This window comes from Hyla sarda, unplaced genomic scaffold, assembly GCF_029499605.1.
Source record: "Hyla sarda isolate aHylSar1 unplaced genomic scaffold, aHylSar1.hap1 scaffold_946, whole genome shotgun sequence".
NCBI classification, from domain to species: Eukaryota; Metazoa; Chordata; class Amphibia; order Anura; family Hylidae; genus Hyla; species Hyla sarda.
In genome coordinates, this window is record NW_026610976.1 from 126,018 (window position 1) to 140,761 (window position 14,744).

The following is a 14,744-nucleotide window of genomic DNA, read 5'->3' on the forward strand; positions in this document are numbered from 1 at the left end:
AATGTCACACATATTTGGCCTGCAACTTTCTGTGCGACAAATTCAGACAGGAAAAATCAGTATAAATCCTTAGAAAATTATCCCCCAGTGTCTCCATCTGCTGGCGGTATTGAATAAGCATTGCTGCACTGATGGGGTATGCATTAGACGAAAAAAAAGAAGAAAAAGAAGAATAATACGCCCAGAAAAGAGGCGAAAAGGAGAAAAACGTAAAAAAACGTGAAAAAAAAGTAAGAGGAAGAGAAGGGAAAAAAAGGTGGAAATGGGTTTAAAAGTGATTTCGGCGGAGAAATATATATATATATATATATATATATATATATATATACGCGCACACACACACATATATATAAACGTATTCTCCGTTGAGATATTGCAGCCGCTGCTGTGTCCAGGCCCAGGAGCCTTAGCACTGTGCTGTGATGTCACTCAATACCACTGACATCACTAGGTGTAAACAACATCTCTCCTTTGCTGTGTATGTGACTATGGAGCTGTTTGGTGATGTCGTCTATTATGGCCTTCATAGAAGCAACAGGAGATTGTTGCATCCATCTAGAACCCTCAGAACTACAGTGCTATGATGTCACTCACTTCCACAGGCCTTGCAGAGTGTAAACAACAACAACCCAGCTTTGTTGTGTATGTAACCATAGGGATTTGTGATGTCACCTAGAACCTTCACAGCAGCGACAGCTTTATGAGGAGCATCAGCACTGCTCTGCCTGAGCAGAACCATCACCGCCATAGGTTGTCAAATAACCCGGATTTAACCCACACAGGTAAGTCCAATGGGGTGCAGGCATGTCCTCTATGCTTACAGCTTCCCGTGGGTGTTGGTTTGATACCGTTTGGGGACAGCCAAGGAGGCATCTGCAGGCAACAAAGGTAGGTGTGTGCTTGTGTGTGTGTTTCCTATGCAGATCCTAAGCCCAGTGTCACATGCAAGTAGGAGGAGTAAGAAGGGTTCCTGGCAAATCCGGGTTATGGATTGCATTTAAAAAGGCCCCGTGGGAGTGCAATGGGCCCCTGTCTTGCTGCTTAGCAATAATGGTATGGGTTTAGGTTCTGCTGTGTGTACTGGTGGTTGACTGCCCCCCAGCCCAGAGTGTGCATGGAAAATTGTCTGGCAGCCTCCCTGACAGCAAGCAGTGATAGTGCCCATGAAGGGCACCTTGTTGGGCCCGCCCCTTTCACGGTTATCGCTTCTCGGCCTTTTGGCTAAGATCAAGTGTAGTATCTGTTCTTATCAGTTTAATATCTGATACGTCCCCTATCTGGGGACCATATATTAAATGGATTTTTGAGAACGGGGGCCGATTTCGAAGCTTGCTTCCGTCGCCCTATGCATTGACCCGATATGGCAGTATCTTCGGGTACAGTGCACCACCCCCTTACAGGGTTAAAAAGAAAGATTCCTACTTTCATTGCTACCTGCTTGCTGGCTAGCCAGCTAGCCAGCCCTGTGGGCCTTGCTGCTGCTGCAGCCAAAAAACAAAAGGTGGTGCTGCTGCTGCTTCTGCTGCTTCTGCTTCTGCTTGTGTCTGGCCGCTGTTGGAGCGTCCAGGCACAGGACTTCTGCTGCTGCTGACTAAATGGCCTCCTTAATTGGATCATTTGAGTAGCCAGCACACCTGTGCAGGTAGGGCATGACATGATAGGCAGCTGCCTTGATAGCGGGTGGGTGCTGAATGTTCCTAATTGACAAAATAAGATTAATGCTTATGAAGAAATATAAAATCTCATCCCTTCCCCAATATCGCGCCACACCCCTACCCCTTAATTCCCTGGTTGAACTTGATGGACATATGTCTTTTTTCGACCGTACTAACTATGTAACTATGTAACATAACATGGGGGGGGGGGGGGGGGTCTCCTGGCTGTTCACACAGGTGTGTCATTGCTGTACATTGACCATGCATTGCTTCTGTGGTATTGCAAAGGCAAAGACAAATGCTTCCAGCCATCCATTGCACTAATGGATTGGTCATCAGCTGGCTGTCTATGTCCCGCATCAATATAGACCAAAGTACAGAGGGTTAGGCTATGCTATTGTGCACCTACCTGATGCATCAGAAGGTGCGAGGCCCTTGCTAAATTCTGTGCACAGACTTTGAGATCTATACTTTAGACTGTATCTAAACCTGCTCCAACATGGACTGACATTCTGGCCTACTTTCAGCCGATGCGACTTGTCTGTCGCTGAACAGTCGCTTTTTATGTATTCAGCACCTATGTATAATGTTGTAAAAATGCTCTAGAAGCTAAAGTCGCAGAAATGTCACACATATTTGGCCTGCAACTTTCTGTGCGACAAATTCAGACAGGAAAAATCAGTATAAATCCTTAGAAAATTATCCCCCAGTGTCTCCATCTGCTGGCGGTATTGAATAAGCATTGCTGCACTGATGGGGTATGCATTAGACGAAAAAAAAGAAGAAAAAGAAGAATAATATGCCCAGAAAAGAGGCGAAAAGGAGAAAAACGTAAAAAAACGTGAAAAAAAAGTAAGAGGAAGAGAAGGGAAAAAAAGGTGGAAATGGGTTTAAAAGTGATTTCGGCGGAGAAATATATATATATATATATATATATATATATATATATATATACGCGCACACACACACATATATATAAACGTATTCTCCGTTGAGATATTGCAGCCGCTGCTGTGTCCAGGCCCAGGAGCCTTAGCACTGTGCTGTGATGTCACTCAATACCACTGACATCACTAGGTGTAAACAACATCTCTCCTTTGCTGTGTATGTGACTATGGAGCTGTTTGGTGATGTCGTCTATTATGGCCTTCATAGAAGCAACAGGAGATTGTTGCATCCATCTAGAACCCTCAGAACTACAGTGCTATGATGTCACTCACTTCCACAGGCCTTGCAGAGTGTAAACAACAACAACCCAGCTTTGTTGTGTATGTAACCATAGGGATTTGTGATGTCACCTAGAACCTTCACAGCAGCGACAGCTTTATGAGGAGCATCAGCACTGCTCTGTCTGAGCAGAACCATCACCGCCATAGGTTGTCAAATAACCCGGATTTAACCCACACAGGTAAGTCCAATGGGGTGCAGGCATGTCCTCTATGCTTACAGCTTCCCGTGGGTGTTGGTTTGATACCGTTTGGGGACAGCCAAGGAGGCATCTGCAGGCAACAAAGGTAGGTGTGTGCTTGTGTGTGTGTTTCCTATGCAGATCCTAAGCCCAGTGTCACATGCAAGTAGGAGGAGTAAGAAGGGTTCCTGGCAAATCCGGGTTATGGATTGCATTTAAAAAGGCCCCGTGGGAGTGCAATGGGCCCCTGTCTTGCTGCTTAGCAATAATGGTATGGGTTTAGGTTCTGCTGTGTGTACTGGTGGTTGACTGCCCCCCAGCCCAGAGTGTGCATGGAAAATTGTCTGGCAGCCTCCCTGACAGCAAGCAGTGATAGTGCCCATGAAGGGCACCTTGTTGGGCCCGCCCCTTTCACGGTTATCGCTTCTCGGCCTTTTGGCTAAGATCAAGTGTAGTATCTGTTCTTATCAGTTTAATATCTGATACGTCCCCTATCTGGGGACCATATATTAAATGGATTTTTGAGAACGGGGGCCGATTTCGAAGCTTGCTTCCGTCGCCCTATGCATTGACCCGATATGGCAGTATCTTCGGGTACAGTGCACCACCCCCTTACAGGGTTAAAAAGAAAGATTCCTACTTTCATTGCTACCTGCTTGCTGGCTAGCCAGCTAGCCAGCCCTGTGGGCCTTGCTGCTGCTGCAGCCAAAAAACAAAAGGTGGTGCTGCTGCTGCTTCTGCTGCTTCTGCTTCTGCTTGTGTCTGGCCGCTGTTGGAGCGTCCAGGCACAGGACTTCTGCTGCTGCTGACTAAATGGCCTCCTTAATTGGATCATTTGAGTAGCCAGCACACCTGTGCAGGTAGGGCATGACATGATAGGCAGCTGCCTTGATAGCGGGTGGGTGCTGAATGTTCCTAATTGACAAAATAAGATTAATGCTTATGAAGAAATATAAAATCTCATCCCTTCCCCAATATCGCGCCACACCCCTACCCCTTAATTCCCTGGTTGAACTTGATGGACATATGTCTTTTTTCGACCGTACTAACTATGTAACTATGTAACATAACATGGGGGGGGGGGTGGGGTCTCCTGGCTGTTCACACAGGTGTGTCATTGCTGTACATTGACCATGCATTGCTTCTGTGGTATTGCAAAGGCAAAGACAAATGCTTCCAGCCATCCATTGCACTAATGGATTGGTCATCAGCTGGCTGTCTATGTCCCGCATCAATATAGACCAAAGTACAGAGGGTTAGGCTATGCTATTGTGCACCTACCTGATGCATCAGAAGGTGCGAGGCCCTTGCTAAATTCTGTGCACAGACTTTGAGATCTATACTTTAGACTGTATCTAAACCTGCTCCAACATGGACTGACATTCTGGCCTACTTTCAGCCGATGCGACTTGTCTGTCGCTGAACAGTCGCTTTTTATGTATTCAGCACCTATGTATAATGTTGTAAAAATGCTCTAGAAGCTAAAGTCGCAGAAATGTCACACATATTTGGCCTGCAACTTTCTGTGCGACAAATTCAGACAGGAAAAATCAGTATAAATCCTTAGAAAATTATCCCCCAGTGTCTCCATCTGCTGGCGGTATTGAATAAGCATTGCTGCACTGATGGGGTATGCATTAGACGAAAAAAAAGAAGAAAAAGAAGAATAATACGCCCAGAAAAGAGGCGAAAAGGAGAAAAACGTAAAAAAACGTGAAAAAAAAGTAAGAGGAAGAGAAGGGAAAAAAAGGTGGAAATGGGTTTAAAAGTGATTTCGGCGGAGAAATATATATATATAATATATATATATATATATATATATATATACGCGCACACACACACATATATATAAACGTATTCTCCGTTGAGATATTGCAGCCGCTGCTGTGTCCAGGCCCAGGAGCCTTAGCACTGTGCTGTGATGTCACTCAATACCACTGACATCACTAGGTGTAAACAACATCTCTCCTTTGCTGTGTATGTGACTATGGAGCTGTTTGGTGATGTCGTCTATTATGGCCTTCATAGAAGCAACAGGAGATTGTTGCATCCATCTAGAACCCTCAGAACTACAGTGCTATGATGTCACTCACTTCCACAGGCCTTGCAGAGTGTAAACAACAACAACCCAGCTTTGTTGTGTATGTAACCATAGGGATTTGTGATGTCACCTAGAACCTTCACAGCAGCGACAGCTTTATGAGGAGCATCAGCACTGCTCTGCCTGAGCAGAACCATCACCGCCATAGGTTGTCAAATAACCCGGATTTAACCCACACAGGTAAGTCCAATGGGGTGCAGGCATGTCCTCTATGCTTACAGCTTCCCGTGGGTGTTGGTTTGATACCGTTTGGGGACAGCCAAGGAGGCATCTGCAGGCAACAAAGGTAGGTGTGTGCTTGTGTGTGTGTTTCCTATGCAGATCCTAAGCCCAGTGTCACATGCAAGTAGGAGGAGTAAGAAGGGTTCCTGGCAAATCCGGGTTATGGATTGCATTTAAAAAGGCCCCGTGGGAGTGCAATGGGCCCCTGTCTTGCTGCTTAGCAATAATGGTATGGGTTTAGGTTCTGCTGTGTGTACTGGTGGTTGACTGCCCCCCAGCCCAGAGTGTGCATGGAAAATTGTCTGGCAGCCTCCCTGACAGCAAGCAGTGATAGTGCCCATGAAGGGCACCTTGTTGGGCCCGCCCCTTTCACGGTTATCGCTTCTCGGCCTTTTGGCTAAGATCAAGTGTAGTATCTGTTCTTATCAGTTTAATATCTGATACGTCCCCTATCTGGGGACCATATATTAAATGGATTTTTGAGAACGGGGGCCGATTTCGAAGCTTGCTTCCGTCGCCCTATGCATTGACCCGATATGGCAGTATCTTCGGGTACAGTGCACCACCCCCTTACAGGGTTAAAAAGAAAGATTCCTACTTTCATTGCTACCTGCTTGCTGGCTAGCCAGCTAGCCAGCCCTGTGGGCCTTGCTGCTGCTGCAGCCAAAAAACAAAAGGTGGTGCTGCTGCTGCTTCTGCTGCTTCTGCTTCTGCTTGTGTCTGGCCGCTGTTGGAGCGTCCAGGCACAGGACTTCTGCTGCTGCTGACTAAATGGCCTCCTTAATTGGATCATTTGAGTAGCCAGCACACCTGTGCAGGTAGGGCATGACATGATAGGCACCTGCCTTGATAGCGGGTGGGTGCTGAATGTTCCTAATTGACAAAATAAGATTAATGCTTATGAAGAAATATAAAATCTCATCCCTTCCCCAATATCGCGCCACACCCCTACCCCTTAATTCCCTGGTTGAACTTGATGGACATATGTCTTTTTTCGACCGTACTAACTATGTAACTATGTAACATAACATGGGGGGGGGGGGGGGGGGATTCCTGGCTGTTCACACAGGTGTGTCATTGCTGTACATTGACCATGCATTGCTTCTGTGGTATTGCAAAGGCAAAGACAAATGCTTCCAGCCATCCATTGCACTAATGGATTGGTCATCAGCTGGCTGTCTATGTCCCGCATCAATATAGACCAAAGTACAGAGGGTTAGGCTATGCTATTGTGCACCTACCTGATGCATCAGAAGGTGCGAGGCCCTTGCTAAATTCTGTGCACAGACTTTGAGATCTATATTTTAGACTGTATCTAAACCTGCTCCAACATGGACTGACATTCTGGCCTACTTTCAGCCGATGCGACTTGTCTGTCGCTGAACAGTCGCTTTTTATGTATTCAGCACCTATGTATAATGTTGTAAAAATGCTCTAGAAGCTAAAGTCGCAGAAATGTCACACATATTTGGCCTGCAACTTTCTGTGCGACAAATTCAGACAGGAAAAATCAGTATAAATCCTTAGAAAATTATCCCCCAGTGTCTCCATCTGCAGGGGGTATTGAATATGCATTGCTGCACTGATGGGGTATGCATTAGACGAAAAAAAAGAAGAAAAAGAAGAATAATACGCCCAGAAAAGAGGCGAAAAGGAGAAAAACGTAAAAAAACGTGAAAAAAAAGTAAGAGGAAGAGAAGGGAAAAAAAGGTGGAAATGGGTTTAAAAGTGATTTCGGCGGAGAAATATATATATATATATATATATATATATATATATATATATATATATATATATACGCGCACACACACACATATATATATAAACGTATTCTCAGTTGAGATATTGCAGCCGCTGCTGTGTCCAGGCCCAGGAGCCTTAGCACTGTGCTGTGATGTCACTCAATACCACTGACATCACTAGGTGTAAACAACATCTCTCCTTTGCTGTGTATGTGACTATGGAGCTGTTTGGTGATGTCGTCTATTACGGCCTTCATAGAAGCAACAGGAGATTGTTGCATCCATCTAGAACCCTCAGAACTACAGTGCTATGATGTCACTCACTTCCACAGGCCTTGCAGAGTGTAAACAACAACAACCCAGCTTTGTTGTGTATGTAACCATAGGGATTTGTGATGTCACCTAGAACCTTCACAGCAGCGACAGCTTTATGAGGAGCATCAGCACTGCTCTGCCTGAGCAGAACCATCACCGCCATAGGTTGTCAAATAACCCGGATTTAACCCACACAGGTAAGTCCAATGGGCTGCAGGCATGTCCTCTATGCTTACAGCTTCCCGTGGGTGTTGGTTTGATACCGTTTGGGGACAGCCAAGGAGGCATCTGCAGGCAACAAAGGTAGGTGTGTGCTTGTGTGTGTGTTTCCTATGCAGATCCTAAGCCCAGTGTCACATGCAAGTAGGAGGAGTAAGAAGGGTTCCTGGCAAATCCGGGTTATGGATTGCATTTAAAAAGGCCCCGTGGGAGTGCAATGGGCCCCTGTCTTGCTGCTTAGCAATAATGGTATGGGTTTAGGTTCTGCTGTGTGTACTGGTGGTTGACTGCCCCCCAGCCCAGAGTGTGCATGGAAAATTGTCTGGCAGCCTCCCTGACAGCAAGCAGTGATAGTGCCCATGAAGGGCACCTTGTTGGGCCCGCCCCTTTCACGGTTATCGCTTCTCGGCCTTTTGGCTAAGATCAAGTGTAGTATCTGTTCTTATCAGTTTAATATCTGATACGTCCCCTATCTGGGGACCATATATTAAATGGATTTTTGAGAACGGGGGCCGATTTCGAAGCTTGCTTCCGTCGCCCTATGCATTGACCCGATATGGCAGTATCTTCGGGTACAGTGCACCACCCCCTTACAGGGTTAAAAAGAAAGATTCCTACTTTCATTGCTACCTGCTTGCTGGCTAGCCAGCTAGCCAGCCCTGTGGGCCTTGCTGCTGCTGCAGCCAAAAAACAAAAGGTGGTGCTGCTGCTGCTTCTGCTGCTTCTGCTTCTGCTTGTGTCTGGCCGCTGTTGGAGCGTCCAGGCACAGGACTTCTGCTGCTGCTGACTAAATGGCCTCCTTAATTGGATCATTTGAGTAGCCAGCACACCTGTGCAGGTAGGGCATGACATGATAGGCAGCTGCCTTGATAGCGGGTGGGTGCTGAATGTTCCTAATTGACAAAATAAGATTAATGCTTATGAAGAAATATAAAATCTCATCCCTTCCCCAATATCGCGCCACACCCCTACCCCTTAATTCCCTGGTTGAACTTGATGGACATATGTCTTTTTTCGACCGTACTAACTATGTAACTATGTAACATAACATGGGGGGGGGGGGGGTCTCCTGGCTGTTCACACAGGTGTGTCATTGCTGTACATTGACCATGCATTGCTTCTGTGGTATTGCAAAGGCAAAGACAAATGCTTCCAGCCATCCATTGCACTAATGGATTGGTCATCAGCTGGCTGTCTATGTCCCGCATCAATATAGACCAAAGTACAGAGGGTTAGGCTATGCTATTGTGCACCTACCTGATGCATCAGAAGGTGCGAGGCCCTTGCTAAATTCTGTGCACAGACTTTGAGATCTATACTTTAGACTGTATCTAAACCTACTCCAACATGGACTGACATTCTGGCCTACTTTCAGCCGATGCGACTTGTCTGTCGCTGAACAGTCGCTTTTTATGTATTCAGCACCTATGTATAATGTTGTAAAAATGCTCTAGAAGCTAAAGTCGCAGAAATGTCACACATATTTGGCCTGCAACTTTCTGTGCGACAAATTCAGACAGGAAAAATCAGTATAAATCCTTAGAAAATTATCCCCCAGTGTCTCCATCTGCTGGCGGTATTGAATAAGCATTGCTGCACTGATGGGGTATGCATTAGACGAAAAAAAAGAAGAAAAAGAAGAATAATACGCCCAGAAAAGAGGCGAAAAGGAGAAAAACGTAAAAAAACTTGAAAAAAAAGTAAGAGGAAGAGAAGGGAAAAAAAGGTGGAAATGGGTTTAAAAGTGATTTCGGCGGAGAAATATATATATATATATATATATATATATATATATATATATATATGTATACGCGCACACACACACATATATATAAACGTATTCTCCGTTGAGATATTGCAGCCGCTGCTGTGTCCAGGCCCAGGAGCCTTAGCACTGTGCTGTGATGTCACTCAATACCACTGACATCACTAGGTGTAAACAACATCTCTCCTTTGCTGTGTATGTGACTATGGAGCTGTTTGGTGATGTCGTCTATTATGGCCTTCATAGAAGCAACAGGAGATTGTTGCATCCATCTAGAACCCTCAGAACTACAGTGCTATGATGTCACTCACTTCCACAGGCCTTGCAGAGTGTAAACAACAACAACCCAGCTTTGTTGTGTATGTAACCATAGGGATTTGTGATGTCACCTAGAACCTTCACAGCAGCGACAGCTTTATGAGGAGCATCAGCACTGCTCTGCCTGAGCAGAACCATCACCGCCATAGGTTGTCAAATAACCCGGATTTAACCCACACAGGTAAGTCCAATGGGGTGCAGGCATGTCCTCTATGCTTACAGCTTCCCGTGGGTGTTGGTTTGATACCGTTTGGGGACAGCCAAGGAGGCATCTGCAGGCAACAAAGGTAGGTGTGTGCTTGTGTGTGTGTTTCCTATGCAGATCCTAAGCCCAGTGTCACATGCAAGTAGGAGGAGTAAGAAGGGTTCCTGGCAAATCCGGGTTATGGATTGCATTTAAAAAGGCCCCGTGGGAGTGCAATGGGCCCCTGTCTTGCTGCTTAGCAATAATGGTATGGGTTTAGGTTCTGCTGTGTGTACTGGTGGTTGACTGCCCCCCAGCCCAGAGTGTGCATGGAAAATTGTCTGGCAGCCTCCCTGACAGCAAGCAGTGATAGTGCCCATGAAGGGCACCTTGTTGGGCCCGCCCCTTTCACGGTTATCGCTTCTCGGCCTTTTGGCTAAGATCAAGTGTAGTATCTGTTCTTATCAGTTTAATATCTGATACGTCCCCTATCTGGGGACCATATATTAAATGGATTTTTGAGAACGGGGGCCGATTTCGAAGCTTGCTTCCGTCGCCCTATGCATTGACCCGATATGGCAGTATCTTCAGGTACAGTGCACCACCCCCTTACAGGGTTAAAAAGAAAGATTCCTACTTTCATTGCTACCTGCTTGCTGGCTAGCCAGCTAGCCAGCCCTGTGGGCCTTGCTGCTGCTGCAGCCAAAAAACAAAAGGTGGTGCTGCTGCTGCTTCTGCTGCTTCTGCTTGTGTCTGGCCGCTGTTGGAGCGTCCAGGCACAGGACTTCTGCTGCTGCTGACTAAATGGCCTCCTTAATTGGATCATTTGAGTAGCCAGCACACCTGTGCAGGTAGGGCATGACATGATAGGCAGCTGCCTTGATAGCGGGTGGGTGCTGAATGTTCCTAATTGACAAAATAAGATTAATGCTTATGAAGAAATATAAAATCTCATCCCTTCCCCAATATCGCGCCACACCCCTACCCCTTAATTCCCTGGTTGAACTTGATGGACATATGTCTTTTTTCGACCGTACTAACTATGTAACTATGTAACATAACATGGGGGGGGGGGGGGGGGGTCTCCTGGCTGTTCACACAGGTGTGTCATTGCTGTACATTGACCATGCATTGCTTCTGTGGTATTGCAAAGGCAAAGACAAATGCTTCCAGCCATCCATTGCACTAATGGATTGGTCATCAGCTGGCTGTCTATGTCCCGCATCAATATAGACCAAAGTACAGAGGGTTAGGCTATGCTATTGTGCACCTACCTGATGCATCAGAAGGTGCGAGGCCCTTGCTAAATTCTGTGCACAGACTTTGAGATCTATACTTTAGACTGTATCTAAACCTGCTCCAACATGGACTGACATTCTGGCCTACTTTCAGCCGATGCGACTTGTCTGTCGCTGAACAGTCGCTTTTTATGTATTCAGCACCTATGTATAATGTTGTAAAAATGCTCTAGAAGCTAAAGTCGCAGAAATGTCACACATATTTGGCCTGCAACTTTCTGTGCGACAAATTCAGACAGGAAAAATCAGTATAAATCCTTAGAAAATTATCCCCCAGTGTCTCCATCTGCTGGCGGTATTGAATAAGCATTGCTGCACTGATGGGGTATGCATTAGACGAAAAAAAAGAAGAAAAAGAAGAATAATACGCCCAGAAAAGAGGCGAAAAGGAGAAAAACGTAAAAAAACGTGAAAAAAAAGTAAGAGGAAGAGAAGGGAAAAAAAGGTGGAAATGGGTTTAAAAGTGATTTCGGCGGAGAAATATATATATATATATATATATATATATATATATATATACGCGCACACACACACATATATATAAACGTATTCTCCGTTGAGATATTGCAGCCGCTGCTGTGTCCAGGCCCAGGAGCCTTAGCACTGTGCTGTGATGTCACTCACTACCACTGACATCACTAGGTGTAAACAACATCTCTCCTTTGCTGTGTATGTGACTATGGAGCTGTTTGGTGATGTCGTCTATTATGGCCTTCATAGAAGCAACAGGAGATTGTTGCATCCATCTAGAACCCTCAGAACTACAGTGCTATGATGTCACTCACTTCCACAGGCCTTGCAGAGTGTAAACAACAACAACCCAGCTTTGTTGTGTATGTAACCATAGGGATTTGTGATGTCACCTAGAACCTTCACAGCAGCGACAGCTTTATGAGGAGCATCAGCACTGCTCTGCCTGAGCAGAACCATCACCGCCATAGGTTGTCAAATAACCCGGATTTAACCCACACAGGTAAGTCCAATGGGGTGCAGGCATGTCCTCTATGCTTACAGCTTCCCGTGGGTGTTGGTTTGATACCGTTTGGGGACAGCCAAGGAGGCATCTGCAGGCAACAAAGGTAGGTGTGTGCTTGTGTGTGTGTTTCCTATGCAGATCCTAAGCCCAGTGTCACATGCAAGTAGGAGGAGTAAGAAGGGTTCCTGGCAAATCCGGGTTATGGATTGCATTTAAAAAGGCCCCGTGGGAGTGCAATGGGCCCCTGTCTTGCTGCTTAGCAATAATGGTATGGGTTTAGGTTCTGCTGTGTGTACTGGTGGTTGACTGCCCCCCAGCCCAGAGTGTGCATGGAAAATTGTCTGGCAGCCTCCCTGACAGCAAGCAGTGATAGTGCCCATGAAGGGCACCTTGTTGGGCCCGCCCCTTTCACGGTTATCGCTTCTCGGCCTTTTGGCTAAGATCAAGTGTAGTATCTGTTCTTATCAGTTTAATATCTGATACGTCCCCTATCTGGGGACCATATATTAAATGGATTTTTGAGAACGGGGGCCGATTTCGAAGCTTGCTTCCGTCGCCCTATGCATTGACCCGATATGGCAGTATCTTCGGGTACAGTGCACCACCCCCTTACAGGGTTAAAAAGAAAGATTCCTACTTTCATTGCTACCTGCTTGCTGGCTAGCCAGCTAGCCAGCCCTGTGGGCCTTGCTGCTGCTGCAGCCAAAAAACAAAAGGTGGTGCTGCTGCTGCTTCTGCTGCTTCTGCTTCTGCTTGTGTCTGGCCGCTGTTGGAGCGTCCAGGCACAGGACTTCTGCTGCTGCTGACTAAATGGCCTCCTTAATTGGATCATTTGAGTAGCCAGCACACCTGTGCAGGTAGGGCATGACATGATAGGCAGCTGCCTTGATAGCGGGTGGGTGCTGAATGTTCCTAATTGACAAAATAAGATTAATGCTTATGAAGAAATATAAAATCTCATCCCTTCCCCAATATCGCGCCACACCCCTACCCCTTAATTCCCTGGTTGAACTTGATGGACATATGTCTTTTTTCGACCGTACTAACTATGTAACTATGTAACATAACATGGGGGGGGGGGGGGGGGGTCTCCTGGCTGTTCACACAGGTGTGTCATTGCTGTACATTGACCATGCATTGCTTCTGTGGTATTGCAAAGGCAAAGACAAATGCTTCCAGCCATCCATTGCACTAATGGATTGGTCATCAGCTGGCTGTCTATGTCCCGCATCAATATAGACCAAAGTACAGAGGGTTAGGCTATGCTATTGTGCACCTACCTGATGCATCAGAAGGTGCGAGGCCCTTGCTAAATTCTGTGCACAGACTTTGAGATCTATACTTTAGACTGTATCTAAACCTGCTCCAACATGGACTGACATTCTGGCCTACTTTCAGCCGATGCGACTTGTCTGTCGCTGAACAGTCGCTTTTTATGTATTCAGCACCTATGTATAATGTTGTAAAAATGCTCTAGAAGCTAAAGTCGCAGAAATGTCACACATATTTGGCCTGCAACTTTCTGTGCGACAAATTCAGACAGGAAAAATCTGTATAAATCCTTAGAAAATTATCCCCCAGTGTCTCCATCTGCTGGCGGTATTGAATAAGCATTGCTGCACTGATGGGGTATGCATTAGACGAAAAAAAAGAAGAAAAAGAAGAATAATACGCCCAGAAAAGAGGCGAAAAAGAGAAAAACGTAAAAAAACGTGAAAAAAAAGTAAGAGGAAGAGAAGGGAAAAAAAGGTGGAAATGGGTTTAAAAGTGATTTCGGCGGAGAAATATATATATATATATATATATATATATATATATATATATATATATATATACGCGCACACACACACATATATATAAACGTATTCTCCGTTGAGATATTGCAGCCGCTGCTGTGTCCAGGCCCAGGAGCCTTAGCACTGTGCTGTGATGTCACTCAATACCACTGACATCACTAGGTGTAAACAACATCTCTCCTTTGCTGTGTATGTGACTATGGAGCTGTTTGGTGATGTCGTCTATTATGGCCTTCATAGAAGCAACAGGAGATTGTTGCATCCATCTAGAACCCTCAGAACTACAGTGCTATGATGTCACTCACTTCCACAGGCCTTGCAGAGTGTAAACAACAACAACCCAGCTTTGTTGTGTATGTAACCATAGGGATTTGTGATGTCACCTAGAACCTTCACAGCAGCGACAGCTTTATGAGGAGCATCAGCACTGCTCTGCCTGAGCAGAACCATCACCGCCATAGGTTGTCAAATAACCCGGATTTAACCCACACAGGTAAGTCCAATGGGGTGCAGGCATGTCCTCTATGCTTACAGCTTCCCGTGGGTGTTGGTTTGATACCGTTTGGGGACAGCCAAGGAGGCATCTGCAGGCAACAAAGGTAGGTGTGTGCTTGTGTGTGTGTTTCCTATGCAGATCCTAAGCCCAGTGTCACATGCAAGTAGGAGGAGTAAGAAGGGTTCCTGGCAAATCCGGGTTATGGATTGCATTTAAAAAGGCCCCGTGGGAGTGCAATGGGCCCCTGTC

The 14,744-nt window shown here is 45.9% G+C and overlaps 6 non-coding genes across 6 annotated transcripts; all 6 read left to right on the forward strand.

Moving 5' to 3' along the window:
• The first annotated feature begins 1,201 nt into the window (after window positions 1-1,201).
• On the forward strand, window positions 1,202-1,392 carry LOC130350507 (U2 spliceosomal RNA). The gene has a single exon (XR_008887600.1). It is a non-coding gene; the product is annotated as a U2 spliceosomal RNA (small nuclear RNA).
• A 2,090-nt stretch (window positions 1,393-3,482) lies between these two features.
• On the forward strand, window positions 3,483-3,673 carry LOC130350508 (U2 spliceosomal RNA). The gene has a single exon (XR_008887601.1). It is a non-coding gene; the product is annotated as a U2 spliceosomal RNA (small nuclear RNA).
• A 2,090-nt stretch (window positions 3,674-5,763) lies between these two features.
• Window positions 5,764-5,954, forward strand: LOC130350509 (U2 spliceosomal RNA). Its single transcript, XR_008887602.1, has one exon. It is a non-coding gene; the product is annotated as a U2 spliceosomal RNA (small nuclear RNA).
• Window positions 5,955-8,059: 2,105 nt separating this feature from the next.
• LOC130350510 (U2 spliceosomal RNA) lies at window positions 8,060-8,250 on the forward strand. Its single transcript, XR_008887603.1, has one exon. It is a non-coding gene; the product is annotated as a U2 spliceosomal RNA (small nuclear RNA).
• A 2,095-nt stretch (window positions 8,251-10,345) lies between these two features.
• On the forward strand, window positions 10,346-10,536 carry LOC130350450 (U2 spliceosomal RNA). Its single transcript, XR_008887549.1, has one exon. It is a non-coding gene; the product is annotated as a U2 spliceosomal RNA (small nuclear RNA).
• A 2,083-nt stretch (window positions 10,537-12,619) lies between these two features.
• LOC130350511 (U2 spliceosomal RNA) lies at window positions 12,620-12,810 on the forward strand. The gene has a single exon (XR_008887604.1). It is a non-coding gene; the product is annotated as a U2 spliceosomal RNA (small nuclear RNA).
• Window positions 12,811-14,744: the final 1,934 nt, after the last annotated feature.